The 8084-nt window shown below is 41.2% G+C and overlaps 1 long non-coding RNA gene across 4 annotated transcripts; it reads left to right on the top strand.

Moving 5' to 3' along the window:
* The first annotated feature begins 2930 nt into the window (after window positions 1–2930).
* On the top strand, window positions 2931–7471 carry LOC123425440. Of its 4 annotated transcripts, none has more exons than XR_006621830.1 (3): window positions 2931–3758; window positions 3863–6015; window positions 7194–7471. It is a non-coding gene; the product is annotated as an uncharacterized LOC123425440 (long non-coding RNA). The 4 variants fall into 4 exon arrangements; XR_006621831.1 differs by having other exon boundaries at window positions 7170–7471; XR_006621829.1 differs by lacking the exon at window positions 7194–7471 and having other exon boundaries at window positions 3863–3911; window positions 4782–7163.
* Window positions 7472–8084: the final 613 nt, after the last annotated feature.

Below are 8084 nucleotides of genomic sequence, written 5' to 3'. Positions count from 1 at the left end.
ATAAGGCAGTTCTTACGTAGTTTCCTTTAATGGAGCAAGGTTTAGTGGGCACTCCGGGATCACCAAGTTTCTTAGGAGTTCCACCTTTGAAAGTGTAATTGGCAAGCATGGTGGAGATCTCAAGATCTGGTATCTTCCATTTATTAGTCACGATATCTTTCATGTACTTGGCATACAGAGACATCTTGAGCATATCAATTAACCGCATCTGCAGAAAGAGGGGTCTTATCATCTCAACGAAGCGCTCAAAATCCTCATCATCCTTTTTCTTGGATGGCTTAGGAGGAAAGGGCATAGGTCTCTGAACCCATGGCTCTCTCTCTTTACCATGCTTCCTAGCAGTGAAGTCATTCTTGTCGTATCTCTTAGGTTGTGGATTATCAGGATTAACCGTAGGTTCAATCTCCACATCCTCATCATGGCTAGGTTGAGCATTATTATGAACATCACTGTCCACATTGTCACCTGGTTCATGTACATCACCTGATTGTGTTTCTGCATCAGACGCAGAAATATCATTAGGTTCTTTAGGTGTGATAGTATTTGGTGAACTGGCGTGCAGGTTTCTATCATCCTTCTTCTTCTCCTTAGGATGACTAGGTGTATCAGCATTGATTCCTTGAGAATCTTGATCAATTCTCTTAGGATGACCTTCAGGATACAAAGGTTCATAAGTCATTTTGCCTCCTCTAGTAATGACTCTGGCAGAGTTGTCATTTAATTCAATGAGCAACTCATTCTGAGCTTTAAGTACTTGTTCTACCTGAGTAGTAATCAGAGCATTGACATTTCTGTCTACACAAGCACTTAAATGGCTAAGCATACGAGCACTTTGTTCCAAATGTCTGCTAACATAATCATTGAAACTCTGTTGTTTGGCAACAAAGTTGTCAAATTCATCAAAGCATAAGCTAGCAGGTTTATCAAAAGGAATATCACTCATGTCAAACCTACGCAGAGAATTCACTTCAACTACCTGTATCGGGTTATCGAGACCATGGATCTCTTCGATAGGTGGTAGATTTTTGACATCTTCAGATCTAATGCCTTTCTCTTGCATAGATTTCTTGGCTTCTTGCATATCTTCGGGACTGAGGAATAGAATACCTCTTTTCTTAGGAGTTGGCTTAGGAGGTGGTTCGGGAATAGTCCAAGCATTATCGCTGATCAAGAGGTTATTCAGTAGAGTCTCAGCTTGTTCTACAGTTCGTTCCCAAAAAACACAACCGACACAACTATGTAGGTAGTCTCTAGAGGCATCGGTAAGTCCGTTATAGAGGATATCAAGTATCTCGTTCTTCTTAATAGGGTGATCAGGCAAAGCATTCTGTAGCTGGACGAGCCTCCCCCAAGCTTGTGGAAGACTCTCTTCTTGGAGTTGAGCAAAGTTGTATATTTCCTGCAAGGCAGCTTGCTTCTTATGGGCAGGGAAATATTTCTCACAGAAGTAATAGACCATCTCCTGGGGACTACGCACACATCCAGGAGCAAGAGAGGTGAACCAGCACTACAAGAAATATGCCCGTTTATGACAAAAATATATTGACCGTGCTCAATTGGTCATAGATCTATGACCAAAAAAATACCAAATGGTCATGCGGTATCCAAGGGAGTCCAAACTGTACACCCTTGTGACCATTTCTGTCAAAAAGGTCAAATATTATCTATGTCAATAGGTCATAAAGCATATAACACTATCCATGGCCTTATGTTGGGTCCAGCTTGACCAAATTAATAAGGTCATAAGCTTGAATAAGGGTGATTGGACAAACAACTCTATAATTTCACATATGTCATGCATGCGTGCAGTAATGTTGTCTATGTGTCGCACATACTTGTCAAATCAACCTATCCGTGGGGTGAAGAGAGTATATGAGGAATACAATTGTCTTGGAAGGACAAAGATATGACACTGTGGCCAACCGACATGCGGGACGTGCTAGCATGTAGGGCTCACCCACGATAAAGCCTTGGAGGTAGCGCCTCCCCACTCGAGAGATCAGCGTCAATTTTGGTCTTTTCCAATTCTTCTTCCCATGGAGAACACAAATATAGGACGCACAATGAGCTTTTGAGGTTACGAGAGATTAAAGAGCGATAAAAAATCGAGGTCAAACTCCGGCCGCCACTCAATCAACATACTCCAACTGTCACTACCTTCCCTCGCCACGGTCATCTCAAATATGCCCCCTATGCACCCGCCACTCTCAATTTGCTTCTTTGACGTGCGTTTCACACATGTGGCTGTTTGTTTGGGACATATGCCATGGTCTCATTAAAAAAGAATGTTAATCCATGATGGATTAATGATGAAATTATTGGAAGGATCATAGATTAGTCAAAATATGTGAACGTTCATAATTTCAATCACAATGAAGTGCTCTCATAGGAAACTGAAATAGGGCCACTGACAGCCACCCACGGGCAAAAAAATGAAGTCCAAAACTAGCTGAAGCAATGCGCGCGGAGCAGGAAAATTTGGAGTAAGTTACGCGAGGAGACCAAATTTTTAGTGCCAGCCCATAATTCCAAAAGCCCACACCCGGGCGCCTCTATCCCGAAACCCTAGCAAGTTAGTGCAGCACTGCAGCCGCCTCCATCTCTCCCGATCATTCCCCACCCCGTCGAAACCCAATCCACATGTTCCAGCCGCCATCGTTCCCACTTCGGATCCAGAAGGCAGGCCATGGCGGCGGCTAGATCCGTGCCGAGACAGGATCTGCATGAGCAGTTTGCGGTCGGAGGGCCTGGTCGGCCAGCGATGGATGCCGGCGACGGAGGTCTCCTCTCCACGGATCTTTGATGGAGCGGGTGCTTATTTTCCTCTCCACGGATCAAGGTGCCTCCTCACTCCCATCCCTCCTCTCCCTACGATTCATTTCGTTCTCCTCACGCCATGTTCCTCTTTTTTATGTTCGTGCTGCAGGCATATCCACTGGATCCATGCGCTCAGTGATCCCCGAGGAGAACGCGGCCATGGCGGAGGAAGACCGGCGAAACAGGCGCGGGCTCGTCCGGCGGGAGGCGGAGGAAGACCTCCTCCAGGAGCTCGTCCGGCAGCGACGGTGCCGTCGTCGATGGCGGCGGCGGCGGCATGGAGGCTAGGATTTCTGGTGGGGTGGGGGATAAACACAAGAAATTGTTGCGGGGCAGAATAGGCAAAGTTTTTAAAATTTGAGACGCATGAATCAGAATAGAAAAAAAAATCATTTAGAGGGACCATCTGTCTACTTCACCAAACATCCATCCTTCTAATTGTGAGTTAGTAAGACGATTAAGTACAAGTAAAAACTTCAAGGGGGTGGTTAGAATCTGAAAATGAGGAAGGCAATCAACCTGTGTAAATACGAATGGTCCTTCTAATATGTGACATCTTGGATGTGTTACTTTTTTTTTGATTCTAGAAATTGATGGTTCTGTTGTCATGTTAGAATAGAGTTAGTTTTGCATTTGTGCTCCTCATTTTGTCAATGGTTTTTTGGCTTTCGTCTATTATTTGCTCGAGAATTTCAAGGTTACCAATCACCGTTAATTTTGCAGAAATGTTAGCGATTTATAAGTATGCTGGCTGTTAACACTATTCAGCCAAGAGACACTGTGTGCTTCTGCCCAACAGCCGCAAACATGGTGGAAGATTGGCGCTGTCACTTTCCTTTTGGTATTAGTGATCTATCTTAAGGTTTGCAACCAGGACAATGGATGCGTGGTGGCCGCTGCTCTCTACGGCCATCCCAACAAACATACTGCAGATGTGGAAGGTTAGAATCTAAAGTTAGTTTTTTCTCTTCCCAAAATTTATAAATTCTGAATTAAATGTGAGTGTGATCTCACAAAAACTGCATGTACTTTCGTGAGAGGTCAGGATATCTACACAGCTGACTGGTTAGAAAACGTGGCTAGAAGAATCAAAGGTCAGTGATTTTATATGTGCCTGCTACTTAGATTTTGCACGATCTCATAAAAGCTTCATGTACTTCATTGAGATGTCAAGATATCTTGCCAGCTGACTGGTTAGAAAACGTGGCTCCATTTTGTACTGCGGTCACTTAGCCTGCAATAACATGGAAAAGCCTCACTCCTCTTCCAAGGAGTGGCGTCTGTCCTTCTGTTATGTTGCTATGGTGCTGGTAATACCGAAAAAGGGTTTCTCCTTACTTTATATTATAAAGAAACCGTCACTATGGTGCTGGTAAAATGTCCTAAAATAAATTAGCGGGGTTGTTCTATTAGACACATGTCCTTTCTGCAGTTTGAAATTTACTGGCTTCCTATCTTTTGATCTTGAAGTACCTACGAATCAAGAATTTTGATTTGCATGCCACATCAACGGGACTAATACAGCTCACAATATTGATTTCATGTAATTCTCACCTGGAAATTACACATGCTGGGAGCATACACGTACACTATCGTTCTTTGATGCACTAACTTTAGTGAATGCAGTCATCGTGTTACATTAGGCATGTCTTTCACACTTAGCTATTCAAGTTTTGTCCAAATTTTATTTCAAATAGCTGTTCAAATCTTTTGTGCATCTGAGTTAATATGCCCATTATCTTTGAGGTTGTCCTATATTATTATTCAGTTTTTGTCTCACATATGTCAGTTTTTTGTACTATCAATTGTGTAGAATGGCTGATGACTATTTGCAAGCCTCTTATATAGGGGCAAATTAGGAAACTAAATTTTATTTATCTATTTTTTGGGAGGGCTTCTGTGATTTTTGAGGTGTCGACGTGTCTAACCCCGTCATACTATTTGTTTCTGTAATGTTTGTGCAGTGAGAGACTGCTATGTATGCTAACTACAACTCCAATCTGAGGTATGCTAACTACAACTCCAATCCGAGGTAATGCAGGGAGAGACTTGCTGCTACTACTATGGTTTGCCGGTAATTAGGAGTATTTGTATTATTTAATGCCAGAATGTAAGTAGGAGTATTTGTATTATTCAGTACTAGTATCCAGTGTGAAGAAATTCTACTCAGTGTTTGTCTACTACTATGGTTTGCTGGTAATTAAAGATCTATCTAGGTACTTTCTGCGTGGGTCATGCATGCTCTGTACTTTCTTTGTTAGTATTACCAAATCCATTATTCATAACAGCCCCCTCATAGGCAACTTATGCCTTTTTTGTATTACTACACACTCATTTACACATGTTTGATGTTTCCATCCAGTGAACCGAAAGAGCACACAAGAAAAAGCGCTCGCCCAATCAAACAACACAAGTCTATATTGTAGGTTTCTCTCGTGATGATGCCAGCGCCTCTACTGCATCCGCCAATATTTCAATCGCATGTGTAGGAGGAGAAGGCTTGACGCGCCGTCGGCACTGACTCTAGCGCCCATGGATCCGGCTACCTGCGCATCTGAGGCAAGCACCAAGGCTTCGTAATTTAATTTAGTATGATTGATAACGTAAGGATGTTTCTCTATTTGTAGTATTTAGAATAGTTGTCAGCTAGCTATCACTATCTTTGTTCGCTCTATTAGTTATATTTCTACACTGATTGGCAACTTAGTCCCCCCTAGCACAATATGTGAAATAGATCAAGCAAAGTTTCAGACTTGTCAGAAAAGAAATTATGGTAGTAAAACTTGAGCATATCACTGATTACATTTTGTTTTTTGTTTCATATTTTGGCATCCATGTAATATTTCCGCAACATTCAGACTGGATTGTAGGGGAGAACAAACTTGTCACATTCACACTGGTTATGTTATGTTGTATCTAAATGCGGTCTAGATTGTAAAAACTTACGTGAATATATCTAAATGGTTGAGATGATGTTATAGAATTTAAACGTTTTTACTAACCTTGAGAATGGACAGGAAATGTTATTTGTTATTTGTTAAAATAAATAAATTAGATGACTTGATTGTTTTTCCCTCAATAAATTAGATGACTTGATTGTTTTACTAACGTTGTGCACCCGCTGCGGCCGCCGCAGCTTCCACCTGCAGAAGAGCACCTGCTCCTCGTGCGGCTACCCCGCCGCCCGCATCCGCAAGTGTAAGTCCATCCCACCCCCAGATCCCGCGGTTACTCTGCGCATATGTGAGTCAACTTCGTGAATCTGCATGTATTTCACCTCCACTTCTGGCTCCTCTCCTCTTTTGTACACTCACACATCAAGGCTCTCGCCTGTTTGAAAAAATGCCCTGAAGAAATCGTGAACGAGTCAGATTCTTTCTTCTAATCCATCTCTTTGGATATTTTTGATCAACGGGATGTCTCAGCAATAGAAGTATTTTTTTAGGATGTATAAAATCTGCATGTATGATGACTATGTACAATATACGTAGCTTCCTTTAAAGGTTATAAGAACCACAACAACATTCAAGTTTGAACAGGTGCGATGCGAACCTAGGAAAGCCTTATTTTATGGACCAATAACTACTAACAAGCTTCATTGCATATATATTACTCCCTCCGTCCTGAAATAAGTCACTCAACTTTGTACTAAAGTTAGTACAAACTTATTTTGGGACGGAGGGAGTACTTGTTATTACTGTTTGAATTGTTACTAGAGACGCATAACAAAATTTGGCCCACATGTTTCTTTATGCTCTGAATGTTTAGCAGTTTTGAACCTTTTGTTAAGCCACTTCTTTGATATTAAGTGTATTGCATGATCACTTGTACTTGCTGACTTTAAGCATCTTCTTCAATGAAAGAAAATATCAGTAGCCCCTTGATTTCTTTCCTTTTACAGTTTGAAAATTAGGATTACATTCAAATTTTAAACTGATTCAGTATGGGTAAACAATGAACAAACCTTGTCACGTGGGTCAGGTTAATTAGTTTGTTTGTGTATAGTTACCAGAGCGGTATATGTTTTTGGTAGGATGTGAATGTGTAGCAGTTTGGAACCTTCAAGCTACTGTTTTGGGGTTAAGCAGATGTCATGTATCAGTTTAGTGCTACTTTGGTGTCAGTCTTTCGTTAGACATGGCATGCTCTGTCCCGTATTTGTTGGTTGTAAGGATTAGCTTCGCTCTGCTTTGGAATGCCTGATATTAGATGTCACGTGGTTGCAAAAATATCTTTGTCTGAACTTTCTATGAAGATATTGCTCTACTTATTTGATTTACACACTACTTCTCTAGCATCCTAGATAATCCTAGATGTTCAGTAAACTAACAGTGTTTTCTCTCTTCTATGAGATGCACTTCCTTGCATCATTCCAGAAAGCACAGAAGGAGAAGCTATTCTTCCTCAGAATCTGATAGTGAATCAGAGAGCGACTGTGATCGTAAACACAGGAAGAGGCAGGACCGCAAAAGGCACAGGAAACATGGCCACTGTGACTTTGATGGTGCCAGGAGGCGCAAGCATAGGTCAAAGAGGAGGTATTCAGACTCTAGTGATGAGAGTGACAGTGATAACTACAATAGTGAATATGAAGAAAATATACATTGTATTGTAAATGCTACTGAAATGAAATATACATTTTATTTGCAATCAATAGATGACTATGCAGGATGATGTATTGTATTTGATGTGATATGCTACTGAAATAAAATATACATTTTATTTGTAATCTTTTATTCCGTTTTACTTATTTTTAGTGGGCCTATCCTGAGATATGCGTCCTTCTAGCAAAAAAAATGCTTCAACCCAAACAAATTAGACATTTTCAATAGTAAAATAGGTATTGGGCCAGGCCCATGTAGCTAGATTGGTGGACAGGGATCTGAAATTTATGATGATTCCATTTGGTCACTAGCAATGCCACGTCTGCTTCGCCACGTCAGATCCTACGTGGCTCACACAAGTGGGTAATGACCAAACAAAAATTTTGGTCGATAGAGACCTGCGACCAAAATTTTAGAAAAGGTCATGTTTGTTCATTCTCGACGGCCAACTGTTGACGTTGTAAATTTGGTCAAAAAAAGGTTAATAAACGACAACAATGATGAATCAATGACCAATATAGGGAGTCATAATTGACCTTATTTCTTGTAGTGCAGGCTTTAGCATCATCCTTTAGAGAAAAAGGAGACATCTTAAGGATATAGTAGTGGCGGATCTTCTCCTCATTAGTGAAAAGGTTGGTATTTCGGATAGTTTGGCAAGAT

Source organism: Hordeum vulgare, chromosome 2H, assembly GCF_904849725.1.
Source record: "Hordeum vulgare subsp. vulgare chromosome 2H, MorexV3_pseudomolecules_assembly, whole genome shotgun sequence".
In the NCBI taxonomy this organism is placed as follows: domain Eukaryota; kingdom Viridiplantae; phylum Streptophyta; class Magnoliopsida; order Poales; family Poaceae; genus Hordeum; species Hordeum vulgare.
The sequence above is the reverse complement of the archived record's forward strand: the minus strand, read 5'-3'. Positions and strand labels throughout refer to the sequence as shown.